The sequence below is a fragment of the Dendrobates tinctorius genome, unplaced genomic scaffold, assembly GCF_039654945.1.
Source record: "Dendrobates tinctorius isolate UK_male_01 unplaced genomic scaffold, ASM3965494v1 ptg000380l, whole genome shotgun sequence".
NCBI classification, from domain to species: Eukaryota; Metazoa; Chordata; class Amphibia; order Anura; family Dendrobatidae; genus Dendrobates; species Dendrobates tinctorius.
In genome coordinates, this window is record NW_027362046.1 from 1,463,593 (window position 1) to 1,483,848 (window position 20,256).

The 20,256-nt window shown below is 45.4% G+C and overlaps 1 pseudogene; it reads right to left on the reverse strand.

Moving 5' to 3' along the window:
- Positions 1-11,014: 11,014 nt before the first annotated feature.
- On the reverse strand, positions 11,015-19,758 carry LOC141075917 (uncharacterized; annotated as a pseudogene).
- Positions 19,759-20,256: the final 498 nt, after the last annotated feature.

The window sequence follows — 20,256 nt, forward strand, 5'->3', positions numbered from 1 at the left end:
AAGGGATTGCGTCCTCCGGAATACGGTACTGACGCTGGAAAGGTGGCAGTTTTTCACCATCAATTTTAACCTGAGTTTGCATTAACCCACAATCAGTTTTCTTTGAGATCCACAATTCAGGGAACTTTTGCTTCAATTCATTCTTTAAAGCATCATTGTCAGTGTTTTCAACATTTTCATTAGCACCTAATCCGAAGCTAGCAATGGGTAATTTATGACTCTCCTCCTCCTCTACAGGGACAATTACAGAACAGATAGTGGCTTCTTTCTTCCGCCACAAGACTTTGTTACATAAATCAACAACAATTCCCATTGCTCCCAAAACATCAGTTCCCAAAATAGTGTACCGTAACTGTGGGTTTACCCAAAAAGCGCATCGAAGACCCCTTTGCTTCGATCCCCCTGTGTCCTGAAATTTCAGGTTTACTGGACGACTTTTTTCTGCTTGAATACAGGAGTCCTCAAATTCTACAAAAGTGTAGTCTCAGGCAGTCCAGGGGGTGACTGCAATTTGTGTCGCGTTATTGAAACTGAGGCTCCTGTATCGATGAGGATGTCTTCCCAAGGCAGCCCCTCTATTCTCCCTCTGACATAAGGTCTACCGTCCTTGCCCAGGGAAAGGGGGGCAAGGAGGGTAAGGGGAACAGGGGGAGCACTCCATCAATCAGTGTTACCTGTCATGGGAAGCCCGAAAAATCCATCATCCCCATCTGGACACGGCTTCCGTCCAACAGCTGCCACCTCCGCCCCAAAGAGATCCCTGGTCAGGGTCCGGTCCTCATGTTCCCACAGCTCCTTAATCAGCGGAGCATAGGGACGAGGAGGAGTGACCCCTCCCTGAATAGCATGGACCTCCGGGAGCAGATGAGTGAAAGCTATTGGGGAGGGAGCAGGAGCAGAAGGCTCCTGTGAGACTGGGTTAACCATTTGAAGACCGTTGTACTGCTGATACTGCCTAGGGTCATTCACTGCTGGATACGGAGGTCTAACTCCGAAAGGTGGTCTAGAGAACTCCCGGGTCTGTTGGGGGTTAAATGGTGCCCGGGGTTCTTGGGGAGCAATCCCTGGCTCAAGGTTGGGACAAAAACATCTAACATGTCCTAAATGTCCACGAAAATAACACAAGGGGGGACCTCTCATAGGATCCTGTGGGGGCTCTGCCGAACGGGACCTGCCCATTCTCGGCAGCTGCGCATACCCCCCCCGGAACTCCTGGCCTCCCCTAATCAACAGATACACCCTGAGGTGAATGGCATGCAAAAACATTGGACTCATCACCCTTCACCTCGGACTGCATCGTCCTAACAAAACACTTTCCTCCCAATTAGGCAAATTTTTTTATAAATTTAAGATGGATCAGGAACATTTGGTCAGGGATATTTCTCTCGGGGTAGAAGCAGCATCACACCTAACCTAGGGTCTGCATGTGCTGAAGCTGTTGGGACAATATATCTTTCCTCAACTGTATCTGCATAAGCTGGAGCTGTTGGGACACTATATCTTGTTATGTACTACTTCACTCATTCTCCTAACTCTTCTCCAGTCTACAAGTGTATTTACATCAGCACTGTGTTTCGAAGCTGCAGTGTCCATCTGTGACATAACTGCTCTCAGCTGCTGCTGCTCGCACCCCTCCTCTCTGTGCTTCGCTGCTAGCTCCAGCATCTCGCTCAGCTGTTCTGATCTCTCCCTATACGCTGCCCCTCCCCAGGTGATCATGTTAACATATTGCTGTGTAAGCTACCTATCAAGAGCCTGATCAAAAGTTATGACTGTCTTACACAAAGCCACTACTTGGCTATTAGCTTAACCTAGCAAATTTTTTCTATCTAGTTCCCTGTTCTCTGTGGTAAACCATCGCATACAATTTAACCACGTGGTTTCCACATTAACCCCCTCCAGCTGGGGTGTGCCAGCATATTTCTCTGCCTGCTTCCGTAACCACTCCATATTTACAGTGGTCTACAAGGACGAGTTTTACTCTGTCCTAGTATCAACAAATGCAATTTAAGCAAAGTTAGATACTCACACCTCTCTCGAATGGAAGACCTCCTGCAGGCTGGGTCGACCAGATATCAAAAGAGGTGCAGCCGTGATTCCAGCCTCACTCGTTAGCTTGCCAGGCATCTCCCCACGCCCTTTTAAAGCTTCTTGCTACCCGGCACAACAAATTCTCACGTCCTTGTAGATAGCTTCTTCTTAGTTACTCATCTTTTTATAGACTTTTTCTTTGTCCGTGGTTTTATTAAAAAAATCGGGCAGGCGGTTTCAGAGCGATCACGAGAGGTTCTCCTTCAGGCTGGCTTCCTTTGACCGGTTTAACGTATGGCCATACGCGTTTCTTTTATTTTTTCTCTTCCTCTTCCCACCTCCAAGCCCTCATCTGCGGCTTCTTCCACAAAGGTTCTTCTGGAGGCCAATCTCCGGAGCTGCTCCTCCTGGCTGGCTCGCCACTTGTAAGAAAAAGTCCTACTGAGAGCTGGAAGAAGTTCCACAGACGATCTCTTATCAAGCTGAGGTTGAAGGTTTATTCGGAGATACACGGCAAAACAGATACAGAATAACAGAGGAGTTGGAATATGCGGGCAAAAACAGGAATTCAGACAGGCAGAGATTTGCTAGGAGGTCTGGCGATGGTAAGGCTCTGTGCCCTGGCCATGGTGAGGCACAGTGGCATGATGGCGATGGAATGGCCCCGATCGACAGTAACAGGGGCTTCTTATACATTATCAGAACAAAGAAAGCTGCATTTTGCCGCAGAGGGCGTTAACATTATAATTCTAAGGCGTTTTCATGGTAATCTACAGAAACGTGGTTTAGAAAAGAGAATATAATGACATAATACGAAGATATTAATTAACATTTCTTCAAGCAACACTAAAACCCATAAGTCATTGGTATCTATGGCTACTGTTCTAAAATCTTATCATTGTCTCCAATCTATGTCCATAAATTCTTACATCCTGACATTTTAACTACTCTACACTTCGCTACCACACTATCACGTATAAGCATACTGACCATATATTTGGTAACCTGTGACCCTATTGATTGATCCAATCTTCCTCTACGCACATCGGCTGAGGTTGCTAGGAGACATGATCTCATTTTCCATCCTCCATTTAATACATTTTATCAGCTCTTTTGTAAAAGTTGAATCTTCTCTTTCAACAAAATGGCTGCTAGAGACAACATGGCCGCTCAGTATATTATGACTGACCATTCTCTTACATCCACCATCATGTGAAAGACCGCATTGTCCATGCACTCAAGCAGTCAGTGAGCGGAAAGGTGCACCTCACAACTGATGCATGGTCCAGTCGGCATGGCCAGGGCCGTTACGTGTCCATCACTGCGCACTGGGTTAATGTGGTGGATGCAGGGTCCACAGGGGACAGCGGTGGTGGGACAGTGCTGCCTAGCCCACGGTATAGGAAACAGTTGGCTGTAGGCGTTCAACCCTCCTCCTCCTCCTCCAGAAGCGAAAGCTCGTCCACAGAGCGCAGTCGTACGAGCACTCCATCTGCAGCTGCCACTGTTGCACACGATGTGTCCCCCTATCGAGCAGCTAGTGGAAAGCGTCAGCAGGCTGTGTTGCAGATGATGTGTTTGGGCAACAGACACACCGCCGAGGTGCTGGCCGAGTACTTGAAGCGACAAACTGAGTCATGGCTGGGCAGTGTACATCTTGAGGCAGGCAAGGTAGTTAGTGATAACGGCCGTAATTTTGTGGCAGCCATAGCCCTTTCAAAACTCAGCCACATACCTTGCTTGGCTCACACCTTGAACCTGGTGGTGCAGTGCTTCCTCAAAAATTATCCGGAGTTAACAGCCCTGCTCCAGAAGGTGCGAAGACTGTGCGCGCACATCCGCCGGTCGCCTGTACACTCCGTTCGTATGCAGAAGCTGCAGCGATTGCTCCACCTTCCCAACCACCGCCTCATTATCGACATTGCAACAAGGTGGAACTCCACCCTGCACATGGTGGAGCGGCTGTGCGAGCAGAGGCAGGCCATAATGCATTTGTGGGAGGATACACGGCCAGGCACTTTGAGAGCAGACATGGAGTTGACAGGTGTGCAGTGGTCGAAGCTGAAAGACCTCTGTAAAGTCCTTCAGTGTTTTGAGGAATGCACACGGCTGGTAAGCGCAGACGACGCCATCCTAAGCATGAGCATCCCACTTATGCGTCTGCTCATGCAAACTTTGACGCACCTTAAGGAGCAGGCGTCTGCAGCCAATGTTGATGAGGAGGAAGAGGAGGAGGGAATCCTTGATGACATTCAGCCATTGTCTGCTCAGGGACCTCTCCTGGACGAGGTGGAGGAAGAAGAGGAGGAGGAGGATGATGATGGGGATGATTACTTAGGGGAGGAGGATGCATCTCGTGGGGCAAGTGAAAATGTTGGCGTGGCAAGGTCTGGTACAGGGTTTGTGCGTGACTGGAGGGATGTGGATTTGCCAGAAAGTGCTCCTCCACCCAGCACTCGCAGTGCATCATTGACACCGGGAACATTGGCCCACATGTCAGATTATGCCTTGCAGATCCTAAAAAGGGACCCCCGCATTGTCAAAATGATGAACGATGACGACTACTGGTTGGCCAGCATCCTGGATCCACGCTATAAAGGCAAATTACAAAACATCATGCCACAGGAGAACCTTGACCTAATATTGGCTAATAAACAAGCAACTCTGGTAAATCGGTTGCTTGAGGCATTCCCAGCACACAGCAGCGGTGATGGTTCTCACACGAGCCGTACGGGCCGGGGGCAGCTTGGCAGAGGTGTTCGTGGTGCACACAGCAGAAGTGGCGTTGGAGACAGGGGTTTCATGACAATGTTGTGGACTGATTTTTCAAATACCGCTCACACAACTGGTAATACTGCATCGATGGAAAGTGACAGGAGACAGCAGTTGTCAACTATGGTTACAAACTACTTTTCCTCCCATATCGATGTTCTCCCACACAGGTCATTCCCCTTTGACTATTGGGCCGCTAAACTGGACACCTGGCCTGAATTGGCCCAATATGCCTTACAGGAGCTCGCTTGCCCAGCTGCAAGTGTGCTATCGGAAAGAGTCTTCAGTGCAGCTGGATCAATCCTGACAGAAAAAAGGACCCGTCTGTCAACCCAAAATGTGGATGATCTAACCTTCATTAAAATGAACCATGCATGGGTTTCCAAGGATTTTGTCCCACCTTCCCCTGATGACACATAGGGTGACAGAAAAATGGCTTGCTTTGGTCCACCTCTTCCTGGGACTTCACCTATTTCACCTTTTGCATCAGCTGAATGTCCAACATCAACATATGCCACTTTCTAAAACTCCCTAACTGTGCTGCCTCCCCCCCCATGGCCGGGGTCACCACCTAGCGCACGACACCGTGCGAGTGCCGTTGCCCTGGACAGGTGGGTAGGCCGACTCTTGGGCGCGGGCACTGGCACAGGGTCCCTCATAGTGCAATCAAGTGTCTCTGACGGTGGTGGTGCACACCCGCCGTCAGACACACCGCTGTACTATGAGGGGCCCAGTGCCAGTACCGACGCCCACGAGTGGGCCCCCCTTGCTTGGGCAGGGCCCCAGCATTTGCAATCTTTACCTCTCCCTGCTCCTCCGCTGTGTAATCTGGGCCGTCAAATCCATACTGTGCCTGACACCGTCTGAGCCTGCCTCCTGATGTATAGACATATATTTTGAATGTGTACGCTATCCATACATGTTATCCGGGGATACGGTACCCTTTCTAACCTTTGTGCAATCACGTGCAATCCATACTGGGCCTGACACCGTCTGAGCCTGCCTCCTGAGACATATATTTTGAATGTGTACGCTATCCATACATGTTATCCGGGGATACGGTACCCTTTCTAACCTTTGTGCAATCACGTGCAATCCATACTGGGCCTGACACCGTCTGAGCCTGCCTCCTGAGACATATATTTTGAATATGTACGCTATCCATACATGTTATCTGGGGATACGGTACCCTTTCTAACCTTTGTGCAATCACGTGCAATCCATACTGGGCCTAACACCGTCTGAGCCTGCCTCCTGAGACATATATTTTGAATGTGTATGCTATCCATACATGTTATCCGGGGATACGGTACCCTTTCTAACCTTTGTGCAATCACGTGCAATCCATACTGGGCCTGACACCGTCTGAGCCTGCCTCCTGAGACATATATTTTGAATGTGTACGCTATCCATACATGTTATCCGGGGATACGGTACCCTTTCTAACCTTTGTGCAATCACGTGCAATCCATACTGGGCCTAACACCGTCTGAGCCTGCCTCCTGAGACATATATTTTGAATGTGTACGCTATCCATACATGTTATCCGGGGATACGGTACCCTTTCTAACCTTTGTGCAATCACGTGCAATCCATACTGGGCCTGACACCGTCTGAGCCTGCCTCCTGAGACATATATTTTGAATGTGTACGCTATCCATACATGTTATCCGGGGATACGGTACCCTTTCTAACCTTTGTGCAATCACGTGCAATCCATACTGGGCCTAACACCGTCTGAGCCTGCCTCCTGAGGCATATATTTTGAATGTGTACGCTATCCATACATGATATCCGGGGATACGGTACCCTTTCTAACCTTTGTGCAATCACGTGCAATCCATACTGGGCCTAACACCGTCTGAGCCTGCCTCCTGATGTATAGACATATATTTTGAATGTGTACGCTATCCATACATGTTATCTGGGGATACGGTACCCTTTCTAACCTTTGTGCAATCACGTGCAATCCATACTGGGCCTAACACCGTCTGAGCCTGCCTCCTGAGACATATATTTTGAATGTGTACGCTATCCATACATGTTATCCGGGGATACGGTACCCTTTCTAACCTTTGTGCAATCACGTGCAATCCATACTGGGCCTGACACCGTCTGATCCTGCCTCCTGAGACATATATTTTGAATGTGTACGCTATCCATACATGTTATCTGGGGATACGGTACCCTTTCTAACCTTTGTGCAATCACGTGCAATCCATACTGGGCCTAACACCGTCTGAGCCTGCCTCCTGAGACATATATTTTGAATGTGTACGCTATCCATACATGTTATCTGGGGATACGGTACCCTTTCTAACCTTTGTGCAATCACGTGCAATCCATACTGGGCCTAACACCGTCTGAGCCTGCCTCCTGAGACATATATTTTGAATGTGTACGCTATCCATACATGTTATCCGGGGATACGGTACCCTTTCTCACCTTTGTGCAATCACGTGCAATCCATACTGGGCCTAACACCGTCTGAGCCTGCCTCCTGATGTATAGACATATATTTTGAATGTGTACGCTATCCATACATGTTATCCGGGGATACGGTACCCTTTCTCACCTTTGTGCAATCACGTGCAATCCATACTGGGCCTAACACCGTCTGAGCCTGCCTCCTGAGACATATATTTTGAATGTGTACGCTATCCATACATGTTATCCGGGGATACGGTACCCTTTCTAACCTTTGTGCAATCACGTGCAATCCATACTGGGCCTGACACCGTCTGATCCTGCCTCCTGAGACATATATTTTGAATGTGTACGCTATCCATACATGTTATCTGGGGATACGGTACCCTTTCTAACCTTTGTGCAATCACGTGCAATCCATACTGGGCCTAACACCGTCTGAGCCTGCCTCCTGAGACATATATTTTGAATGTGTACGCTATCCATGCATGTTATCCGGGGATACGGTACCCTTTCTCACCTTTGTGCAATCACGTGCAATCCATACTGGGCCTAACACCGTCTGAGCCTGCCTCCTGATGTATAGACATATATTTTGAATGTGTACGCTATCCATACATGTTATCCGGGGATACGGTACCCTTTCTCACCTTTGTGCAATCACGTGTAATCCATACTGGGCGTGAGAACGGCTGGCGAGCTGTTAAGCAAGCTACAGCACCTGTGGTTTGCACACGTAAGTTTTTAATTTTTTCAGGAATGACGGTTAGGCCTAATTCCGGAACTGCGGTTGACCTGCACTTACTGGGAAATCATCGTTCGCGGGTAATAATTGTAATCAGTGATCCCCATCACTAACGTTGTTCAGCGGGTTATCTGCACCTGTAAGCGACAAACGCTGGCCTTTTCAGTGTAGCGCACATGCAGCCACGGACATGTAAGGGCATGACACACTAGTTATTGGCCAATGTCATGTGCCAGAGCCTCACGTGTCCCTCTAGTAAGCCGGACTCGGACCGCGGGGCATGACGGAGTCTCGTTCGTTAACGGAATTAAGCTTGCGATGTGTGCATCTGTTCTGTAGCTGGCATGGTTGAGGTTTCCCAGGTGGAGTCGAATTTAACCGTAGGCTCCACTCCTGGTGGTGCCCTTCTGGACATTCCTTTAAGGTTCAGCTTTGCAATCATACTGCCCACGTAAAACAAACACTTTGCCTTCATGAACGCTGTTTGGAGGGTCATGACTCGTGGGAATAACGCCGCCCAATCAGTTAACCTGCTAGAGAGATCCTTCGTTGCTCCCAAGCATGACATCACACTCCCTAGGAAGAAGGTAATGCCACTGTGGCGACCGTACTCCTGGGGGCGACACAAGTGCACTGATGCCCAGCCACTGCTCGATGAATCTGCTGGTACATTGACCCAGACCACTACATTCCCCTCGCACGCTACACGGCCTGAATCTGACCCTGATGAAACTCAGGTTATCCTTCCCATATACAGTTCCATCTTACACGGTGACAAAGAGGAAGCTGCAGATGAAAGTGCAGGTTCGGCCCACCCGCCATCAGACACACCACCGTACTATCAGGGGCCCTGTGCCAGTGCCGTCGCCAATGAGTGGGCCCCCCTGCTTGCTCAGGATCACAGCACTTGCAAGGTTGAAATACTGTGCAGTGAGATGGAAGATGGGGATGACGAGGAGTCCAGACAAGTACAGGGATTCCCTAGCGAGGAGACTTATTTGATTGTTTTCAATGTTGGGACAGCAATTTTTGGGGAGCACTATACTCTGGAGAATGATAGATGGGGCCCACCATACACTGGAACATTCCAAAGGTGGACATCAGACACTGGAGCAGCATTTACAGGGCCCATTATGCACTAGAGCATTAGAAATGGGGCCCATTATGTTTGGAGCATTATTTGGGCCCATAAGACAGTGGAGCTTCATCCATTGGGACCAACATATACTGTAGCATTATGTGGAGCTCATCATATACTGTTTCAAACATTATACGGGACCAATGATTCTGTATGGAGAAATAGATGGGCCTCGTCATGAGATGTAAAAAGTGAGGTATTTTTCATTGTACTATACCGCTATTTCTCTGCCGTATCGGAGCATGATGAGTTGTGGTATGTGTTAAAGGGGCGCTCTTTCGCCCAGGGCACATGAAAACCTGCAGCCAGCCCTCCCCCCCCTACAACTTTAGCCAAATAACCCCCATTTTTCAGTGCGTAACTTGTATTATGAAGTTAATTAAGGTTGACAAGCTTAAGTAAGAAGAATTGATGCTTTTGGCATTCAAATGGGCACTGTAGGTGTGTTTCCTGTCCTCCTCTCACTGCCGACTTTTATTCCCCATTGACTTACATTGGGTTTCGTGTTTCGGGACGACCCCGACTTTTCCCTATAATCGGACGATCTTGCTCGACCCGACTTTTGGAAAAGTCGGGTTTCACGAAACGAAACGCGACCCTAAAAAACCAAAAGTCGCTCAACTCTAGTGTCCTCTCATTATATAAGCTATTCATCTATAAGTGCACAGGATCTATTCCCCTTATACACTGATATCCAGTGATAAATCTACAATCCGTTTATATATATGTATGAAAACCGGGAGAAAGAATAAGAGCATGCGATAAATGGCATATGAAATAGTCACATTTTATTAGAATAAAGTACTACAGATAATACATATGTAACAATGTGCTAGTCAGAGAAAATAGACGGTATCAACCCAAAATACCCTACTCCTCCACCAAGGTGGAAAGGTAGCCCCAGTGTGCTGCATCCCCATATGGGCCCATGTCCTGCAAGTAATAGTATGATAGAAGCGCCCAAACAGTAAGTCCAAGATTAAATATCAAGAGATGAAGGAGGAGTAGGGTATTCTGGGTTGATACCGTCTATTCTGTCAGACTAGCACATTGTTACATATATATTATCTGTAGTAGTTTATTCTAATAAAATGTGACTCTTTTATATGCCATTTATCGCATGCTCTTATTCTTTCTCCTGGTTTTCACAGTGTATTTTGAGCTTGTGCAATTGGCGCTGGTGTTTGGGTTGCTCTTCCCCATCTCCATTACGCCACTTATGTCCAAGGGATTTTTGTTGCCAATACATCTATGTATGGATTTATCTTACACTCAATAAATACGGTGCACTTATCTCATCTCCACCTTGATAGTGACGCTCTCTTAGGATACATGTTACTCTATGATGGCACTTTTGCACATGGCCACTAGATGGCGCTACATTTGCCTGAATTTTTATATCTACACATGGTTTACACAAACTATATTTTCTGGTCTTACCTATATACTATTTACCATTAGAAGCTGTGTATTTCTGTAATTATTTGTATGTATACATGATTGATTACCACTTCTGTCTCTGTAAAAACAATCCCTTTTAACTCTTTCCGACATCGGGTGTAAATGTACTTCCTCCCTTTGATGTGGGCTCCGGCGGTGAGCTTACATCTTTTACGGCACACGTCAGCTGTATTGAACAGCTGCCATTTGACCCTAACAGCGGCATTTAATGCTCACTTCCAGCAAGGATGCCAGAAATCCCGCCCATCGGTGACCTCATCGCATGATCATGGGTCACGGATGGGTTGGCATGACAACTAGAGGTCTTCAGCAGACCTCTATGCTTGTCACTGCCGGAATGCTGTGAGCGCCGCCCGCTAGGCAAAACCGCCACCTGCCGAACTCCAGCTCTCCTTTTAAGATGGACAAAACGCTACTCAGACAACACAGGGTGAGGGTAAAACAGTGTGGCCATGCTTTATTGTACCACAGAACAGGCAGATAACACATAGAACACAAAAAAAATGAGGTGGCACTCACCAGTGTAAAAAGTCTGTTCTTTATTGATCAAGCAGTTCACAGCGTGTCCTCAGGGAGAATGGGAGATGGAGTATGCGAGTGACGGCGGCCGTTTTCTCTACAGATCCTCACTTTCTTTACTTGATGTGCACCCGAAGTGTCCGGTTACATGAGCTCATCATGGCTCACTGAGCAGTATCGCACCGAGCACATGTGGCGGCCGTGATTTCCCTGTGGTGCAGTTCATCTCTTTGTATGCTAACAAATACAACAGTCCCAGAAAAATACCCAAGATGGGGCACATTACAGAGTCTCACCCTTCCACTGACCCGCCAGGATAATAGCTGCTGTGACTTCAGATCTTCCAGGATCACTACCTGTGGCACACACACAGAGAGGAGCTAACGACAAGTGTAGGAAGATCACAGTCCACACAAGGCCAGTTGATCAGAGGATCACAACCTGACTTCATCTTCCAGGGTCGACTACCCACCTGTGGCATGCACACAGAGGAGGTAACAACAAGTGTAGGAAGGTGACAGTCCATTGAGTCCATACAAGGTACAAGGCCAGTTTATCCAAAGATCACAATCTGGCTTTTCCAAACGTATCCATGGTTCAGTGATGGTCAATGGAGCAGATCTGTATTTTTCCAACCGAGGCTGAAAACCCCTAGGATGTTTCCTATAGAATGATAGATCCGTGTCCCTTGTGATGATGTTGTGGCTGCTGTCCTGTCTCTTGTCCTTTGGATGTATAGATGTCTTGGCAGAATCTCTCTGGCTGTTTCTCTCTCAGTCTCTTTATACAGAGGCATGTAACCTATTTTTAGACTTAAAAAGTGTCCCTCATTCAGTATTTACATAAAGGGTAAGAATGGAGGTGAGATTATTATAGCATTACTTGATTATTTAAACTATTTGCATAGTTTTTCCCTCTCTGCTTTAGAAGTCAACAAACTGACTCCATAACACAATGCATAATTAGCATATCAGCAATCATCACCAGTGATCAAGGATAAGCGCACAATAAAAGTCAATATTACCGGCTTACACAAACAAGTCTGTTTTTTTGACCAACTAAAAATAAACACTTAAATTTAAAGCCAACATACAGATAACATTCTATTATTATTCGTTTGCAAAAAATAGTCATCTGGTAAATTAAGATACAATGCTGTATGTCTTCACAATGCCAAAAGTAAAAAAAATGTTTCTAAAAATATAAAAAAAATAAAAGTTCAAATCACCCCCTTTTCAAAATAAAACAATAAAAAAAATCAAACATACACATATTTGTTATAGCGGCGTTCAGAATCGCCCAATCTATCAATATAAAAAAGAATTAAGCCGATCGCTAAATGGTGTAACGAGAAAAAATGTCAAAATGCCAAAATTCCTTTTTTTGGTTGCCACAACATTGCATTAAAATGGAATAAAGGGTGATCAAAAGATCGTATCTGCACCAAAATGGTCTCCATTAATAACGTCAGCTCGGCACACAAAAAATAAACCTTCACCCAACTCGAGATCATGAAAAATGGAGACACACCGAGTATCGGAAAATGGCGCAATTTTTTTATTCTTTACCTAATAAAGAGGAGTTATTTTTACTGATACAGCGGGTATGGAAAGTATTCAGACCCCTTTATATTTTTCACTCTTTGTTTCATTGCAGCCATTTGGTAAATTCAAATTCATACTATCTATTCCTGACACTGGAGTGGCTTATAAGCTTCCGAAGTATATAGTTTGAGGTCTGGGATCTGCCAATATGGGGCTAGTTTTCTGACAGTTTCGAATAACATGATACATGATTTTAGTTTTTTTTTCGTTTAGTCTCACTTGACTATAGGTCAGTATTAAATATTCTCTTGATGAGTCGTCTTTAGTGAGGACGATGAAACCCATAGAAATGAGAGTGAGTGTGTAAACTTCACCTCACCCTATGTACTGAGATGTGTGGTATATGTTTTTTCTATTAGTCACTTTCTGACTAACCTTCAGGGGATGAATTATGGGTATAGTTTTACATTTGGAATTAATAAAGTTTAGTTTTATCCTTTTGTCAGCAAACATGAGGAATGACAAGAGACAACTCATTTATGAAGATTCAATTTTGGTAAAAACTATTCCAACATTATGAACATAAAAAAAGCTTCTCCCCTATGTGACATCTCTGATGTTTATTAACAGTTGATTTCCAAGTAAAACATTTCCCATATTAACAGGAAAAAAGCTTCTTTCCTGTGTAAGTTCTCTGGTGCTTAACACAATTTGATTTCTTGCTAAAACATTTCCCACATTCAGAACATGAAAAAGGCTTCTCCCCTGTGTGAGTTCTTTGGTGCATAACAAAATGTGATTTATGTGCAAAACATTTCCCACATTCTGAACATGAAAAAAGATTCTCCCCTGTGTGGATTCTCTGGTGCTTGACACAATGTAATTGATTGTTAAAACATTTCCCACATTCTGAACATGAAAAAGGCTTCTCCCCTGTGTGAGTTCTTTTGTGGGTAACCAATTGTGATTTTTGTGCAAAAGATTTCCCACATTCTGAACAGGAAAAAGGCTTCTCCCCTGTGTGAGTTCAATGGTGGGTAACTAATTTTGATTTATGTGCAAAACATTTCCCACATTCTAAACATGAAAAAGGCTTCTCCCCTGTGTGAGTTCTCTGGTGCCTAACACAATCTGATTTATTGCTAAAATATTTCTCACATTCTGAACATGGAAAAGGCTTCTTCCCTGTGTGAGTTCTCTGGTGGGTAACAAAATTTGATTTCTGTGCAAAATATTTCCCACATTCTGAACAGAAAAATGGCTTCTCCCCTGTGTGAGTTCTCTGGTGCTTAACAAAATTTGATTTCTGTGCAAAATATTTCCCACATTCTGAACAGAAAAACGGCTTCTCCCCTGTGTGAGCTCTATGGTGAATAACCAATTCTGATTTATGTGCAAAACATTTCCCACATTCTGAACAGGAAAAAGGCTTCTCCCCTGTGTGAGTTCTCTGGTGGGAAACAAAATTTGATTTCTGTGCAAAATATTTCCCACATTCTGAACAGAAAAACGGCTTCTCCCCTGTGTGAGTTCTCTGATGGGTAACAAAATTTGATTTATGTGCAAAATATTTCCCACATTCCGAACATGAAAAAGGTTTCTCCCCTGTGTGAGTTCTCTGGTGGTTAACAAAATGTGATTTCCGTATAAAATATTTCCCACATTCTGAACATGAAAATGACTGATTTGCTTTAGAAGCAGATTGTTTTTTAATGCCTCTTTTGTAACGTTGATTTTCTTTTATAGTTGGTAATGAATCAGAAGATGGGACCTGTTTCATAGGATCAGATGACAGATCTTTGCTGTGAATGGATGATGCTATATCTGGAGTCACTTCCATTGTATCTTGTAGGATCTCAAGATCATCTGATTTAAAAATTGAAGATGTCAGCTGTCCCTCTGATCTCCTGGTACAGTCATCTGCTAAGATAATAAACTATTACTTTTTAATAAAATATCCTTGAGTTTTATATTTTTGAACATTTCTACTTAAACTGTCCATAAAAACGGCAAGCTATGTAAAAAACTTTAATTATTTACCAAGACAATGACAGTTCACAGTCTAATAGAAAACCTTGTTGGATGAACCAGTAGTGTGCGGTGTTCAACTGTTTGTTCATTCTGCCTCCCAAATATCGAATAAAAAGAAACCAATCAATGTTATGTAGGTGAAAATAATACCAATTCTCATCTCACAAAAACCAAGTCCCCACTCAGGTCCATCATCTGTCAATGGAAAAATAGAGGTTCCCACACTATTAGTGGCTCAAAGGCTGCTGAAAAGCAACAAGGTTTCTATAAACCAAAAAATAAGGAAAAAAGCAGCACACTCCATTTACCGTATCATAAAAAACCTCCTTTATTTCAGAAAAGCAAACATGGACAAGGTTTGTGAGGGCAGGATAAGTGCAGGCATGCAGGCAAGAAACAGGACTACTGCCGTTTTGCGTTAAACACGCTTCCATGGGTCCAGATCACAACTGGGGGCTGCAATCCTCAGCTGTCAGCTTCAGCAAGGCTGGTTATCAAGAATAGAGGGGTCCCCACACTGTTTTTTTTAAATTATTTAAATAAATAATTTAAAAAACCATGTGGGGTCCCCCCATTGTTGACAACCAGCCTTGCTAAAGCTGATAACTGGGGGCTGGTATTCTCAGGCTTGTAAGGGGCCATGGATATTGACCCCCTGCCGAAAAATAGCAGCCCGCAGCTGCCCAGAAAAGGGACATCTATTAGAATTCTAGCGCTGTAGTGATGGCAAATGGGGTTCATATTTGTGGGGTTGATGTCACCCTTGTATTGTCAGGTGACATCAAGACCATGGATTAGTAATGGAGAGGTGTCTATAAGACACTTTGTACCGGATACTTATTACAGGCACATTGTAGTTATATGCCCCATGATGTGTCTGCACTATGAGCACTTTATCACACAGTGATTGTGGCGCTGGTTTCTGTATAGCACCTTTGGCACTAGAGCACTTTGGTTATAACACTCTTCACATTTGCACAATGCAGCACTTTCCGTTTTTGTGATTTCATATATATTTTTTTTATATTTGATTCACTCTATATTAACAATGTGCTTTTATACTGACAGTGTGCATTAGGATTTTTCTATTCTATTGTGAATATTGTGGCTTTATTTACTGTAATACATTTTTCATATATTTTCCATACGTGCTCCAGTTTGATCCAGCTGCATATTAATTCAGTTTTTATTTATTATTATTCAATAACAATTATTTTAATATTATCATTATAATGTTTGTCCTGTAGTTTATCACAATCCTCCTTAAAATTACCATATTTTTTGGACCATTAGATGCACCTAGGTTTTAGAGGAAAAAATTAGGGAAAAAAACTGAAGCAAAAAAATGTGGTCAATTCTGTACTTAATATCCCCTATCCTGGTATATATGGTCCCCTCATCCCTATTCTGATACACATGGCCCCCTCATCCCTACCCTGGTATGCATGGATCCCTCACCCTCATCCTGATACACATGGCACCTCATCCCTATCCTGGTATGCATGGATCCCTCATCCCTACCCTGGTATACATGGATCCCTCATCCCTACCCTAGTATGCATGGATCCGTCATCCCTACCCTGGTATACATGGATCCCTCATCTCTACCCTGGTATGCATGGATCCCTCATCCCTACCCTGGTATGCATGGATCCCTCATTCCTACCCTGGTATGCATGGATCCCTCATCCCTACCCTGGTATACATAGATACCTCATCCCTATTCTGGTATGCATGGATCCCTCATCCCTATCCTGGTATACATGGATCCCTCATCCCTATCTTGGTATACATAGATCCCTCATCCCTATCCTGGTATGCATGGATCCCTCATCCCTATCTTGGTATACATAGATCCCTCATCCCTACCCTGGTATGCATGGATCCCTCACCCTCATCCTGATACACATGGCACCTCATCCCTATCCTGGTATGCATGGATCCCTCATCCCTACCCTGGTATACATGGATCCCTCATCCCTACCCTGGTATGCATGGATCCGTCATCCCTACCCTGGTATACATGGATCCCTCATCTCTACCCTGGTATGCATGGATCCCTCATCCCTACCCTGGTATGCATGGATCCCTCATTCCTACCCTGGTATGCATGGATCCCTCATCCCTACCCTGGTATACATAGATACCTTATCCCTATTCTGGTATGCATGGATCCCTCATCCCTATCCTGGTATACATGGATCCCTCATCCCTACCCTGGTATGCATGGATCCCTCATCCCTATCCTGGTATACATGGATTCCTCATCCCTACCCTGGTATACATGGATCCCTCATCCCTATCTTGGTATACATAGATCCCTCATCCCTATCCTGGTATGCATGGATCCCTCATCCCTACCCTGGTATGCATGGATCCCTCATCCCTATCCTGGCATGCATGCCACCTCATCCCTGTCCTGGTATACTGGGTCCCCATCCTTATCCTGGTATGCAGGACCCCATCCATTAAAAAAACAAACCATTACACTTACCTACCCGGTGCTCCCTTGCAGCGTCCTGCTCCGGTGCCAGCAACTGCTTTATGCTTGTAAGCAGCTCTGAGAACAGTGAGTATTCATGAATATTCATTTCTCTTAAGTAGCGGCACACGTCACTGCCGGTAGCAGCAGGAAGCCGGTGGCTGACACTGCGCGCTACTGAAGAGCAAAGAATACTCACTGCCCTTTGTGTGCACAGTCCTGGCAGCTGTGCTCTGCTTGTGAGCAGTGCGTGACGTCCCTGGCATGTGCTGCTTACAAGCATATAGCAGTTGCTGGCACCGGAGCAGGACGCTGCGAGGGAGCGCAAGGATAGGTAAGTGTGATGGTTTCTTTTTTAACGTTTTCTGATGGGACCATGCATACCAGAATGTGGATGGCGGTGTGGGCCAATTATAAGGATGGGGCCCTGCATACCAGGACCGGGGTTGGAGGCTAATCATATCAAGATACTATTATTAAAGAGAAATGAATATTCATTGCCCTCCAAGCCCATGGGTGTGTAATGCAGTGAATATTCATTTCTCTTTACCAGCAGGAACAGAAGTTAGCCGCAGCCACCGGCTTCAGCCTCCTGTGACCTGCTGCTCCGCCGATGCCGTTCCCCCACCACAGCCAGAGCCGGTACATCCGGACTACGATGCAACCTCCATTTTCCTCCACATTTTTGAAGGAAAACATTGTGTCTTATAGTCCAAAAAATTCAGTAGTTTTAACACAAATTGAAAAGTCAGGATAAAGGGAAACTCTGCTGTTATTGTACAGAAATTCACACTTGGCCTCACTGCACATTTACTGGTGTCGATCATAAAAGGGAAGTTTGGCCAGAAAGACTGGACCTGGTCTTGTAGGGACCATGAGACATTCAGCAGCACAGAATGGAGAGAAGAGTCATCCGATAAGATCTCAGGGATCTAGGAAGCCAACAGCTTCATTACCCTCCGCTTTCTCTTACAGGCCCAGCATAAGATTTTTCTCCAACTGATTTTCTAACCTGTCAGCACATTCTACGTACGCTGTCATTTGGCTTTATAGTTACAGATCTGGGCAGGTAACGGTCAGCGTCTTCTAATCTCAGGGGGTAGGTGGATCCTCCTGGCCATAAGTTCTAATGAAAAGAGCTTTCAATGCCCAAAGTCATTTGAACAGTTTTGGGTGGGGGAGAATGTTGCGGTCTAGAGGCAAAATGGTGATCATGGTAATACGGCCGGACTACACCACCGATAAAGCAGCCACAGCCGGTGACGGAGAGGAATCTGTGACTTCTCTGCATTTAGTGGTTACTACTCACCTGGGTAGTCATATGTGGGAATCTCCTCTTTACACCACTCATCACCCCTCACATATGTCTCTGTAGTATTAATATGGGTCAGATCTTCACCCTGAAACAAATATTGTAAAAGTCACAGACAGATGGAGAAGTCCCATCTATGATCAGCTCTAATCCTTCCATCTCCACCGTTCTCATTACACAAGTATAAAACATATAATACTGGTGGATAAAACAAGACTGAGCACAAGACCTTAACAGCCATCTACACATCATAGGGGAGATCTCCTGACACCTTCTCTCCATCTACCTGATGATCCTGAGGAGCACTGGGATCTTCTTGGTTACAGTCCTGTGGAAGAAGAGGACAGGGACATCTCTCTGGTGTTATCCTCTTACTGGATAGATCTGGAGGAAACACATACAGGGACTGAATTCATTCTCTACATACAGATAATTATAGGCCGTGTGTATTTAGTCCTGTCTATTACCTGGTGATGTGAGGGGCTGGGGAACCTCCATTATGACGTTCTTGTACAGATCTCTGTGTCCTTCTAAATACTCCCACTCTTCCATGGAGAAATAGACAGCGACATCCTGACACCTTATAGGAACCTGACACATACAATGATACCGTCATCCCCCGATCCCTTCATAGCGTTACTGTATAATGTCCCAGCATTCCCAGCAGTGTCACCTCTCCAGTCAGCAGCTCAATCATCTTGTAGATGAGGTCTAGGATCTTCTGGTCATTGATGTCCTCATGGATCAGGGGGTGAGGTGAAGGCCCCGTGATTGGGCTCAGGGGTCTTCCCCATCCCTCAGACACAGGGTCCTGACAGCGATCACTAGAGGTCTTCTTCACCACTGTGTAATCCTGGTTATGGAGAGATACATTAATAAATCTCACTACAGACATTTCCAGAGTCCTCACCTCTCCAGTTCTGTCCATCTGTTATTCCCATAGATAAGAATGATGTAATGTGACGTCATCAGAATCTCTCACCTCTCCAGTGAGACAGAAGAGGATCTCTAGGGTGAGGTGTAACATCCTCTCCACCATCTTGTCTCTGTCCATATCCATCCTTGATGGGGAAATCAGGAAAATTCTCTTTTGTAGAAGATCTTCACTGAGAGGATCCAATATTGTAGAGACCTGAACGAGAAGAAGATGATCCAATGTAGCATCATAAGAATCCTGTGTAATAATACAATTACTGGAGATAATAAGGGAAACATATGAGGAGATTTATTATTTTACAGTATTTAGTTTTCTTCCCTGACGTCTACCACTGCCTCTTGCTTCATATGGAAGGACATGCTGCCCAAGGTTTCTCCCGATAGGTGCCATTCCCCTGATGAATCATACCTTTGAAGAAACGCTTCGGGAGGCACCCAGGGTCAGTCCAGGGCTGGCTAGACATTAAGGGTCAGCTGTGGACTGCTCTTGTAAGGGCAGGAGTCTTTGGGGACCAGGGTCAGCCAAGATAACAGGGACTGACAGGGATAAATTCCCCACTTAAGTTATTGCATTTTGGAAATTGCACCCCACTGGGAATTTATCTACAGGTAAAGGCACAATTTTGTCTCCATGGGGGTTGTGCTCACAGCCCAACATCATGTGGCCCTCCAAAGAAATGCCACCCCACACCATTACTGACCCACTGCCAAACCGGTCATGCGGAAGGATGTTGAAGGCAGCAGATCGCTCTCCACGGCGTCTCCAGACTCTGTCACGGCTGTCACATGTGCTCAGTGTGAACCTGCTTTCATCTGTGAAGAGCACAGGGCGCCAGTGGCAAATTTGCCAATCCTGGT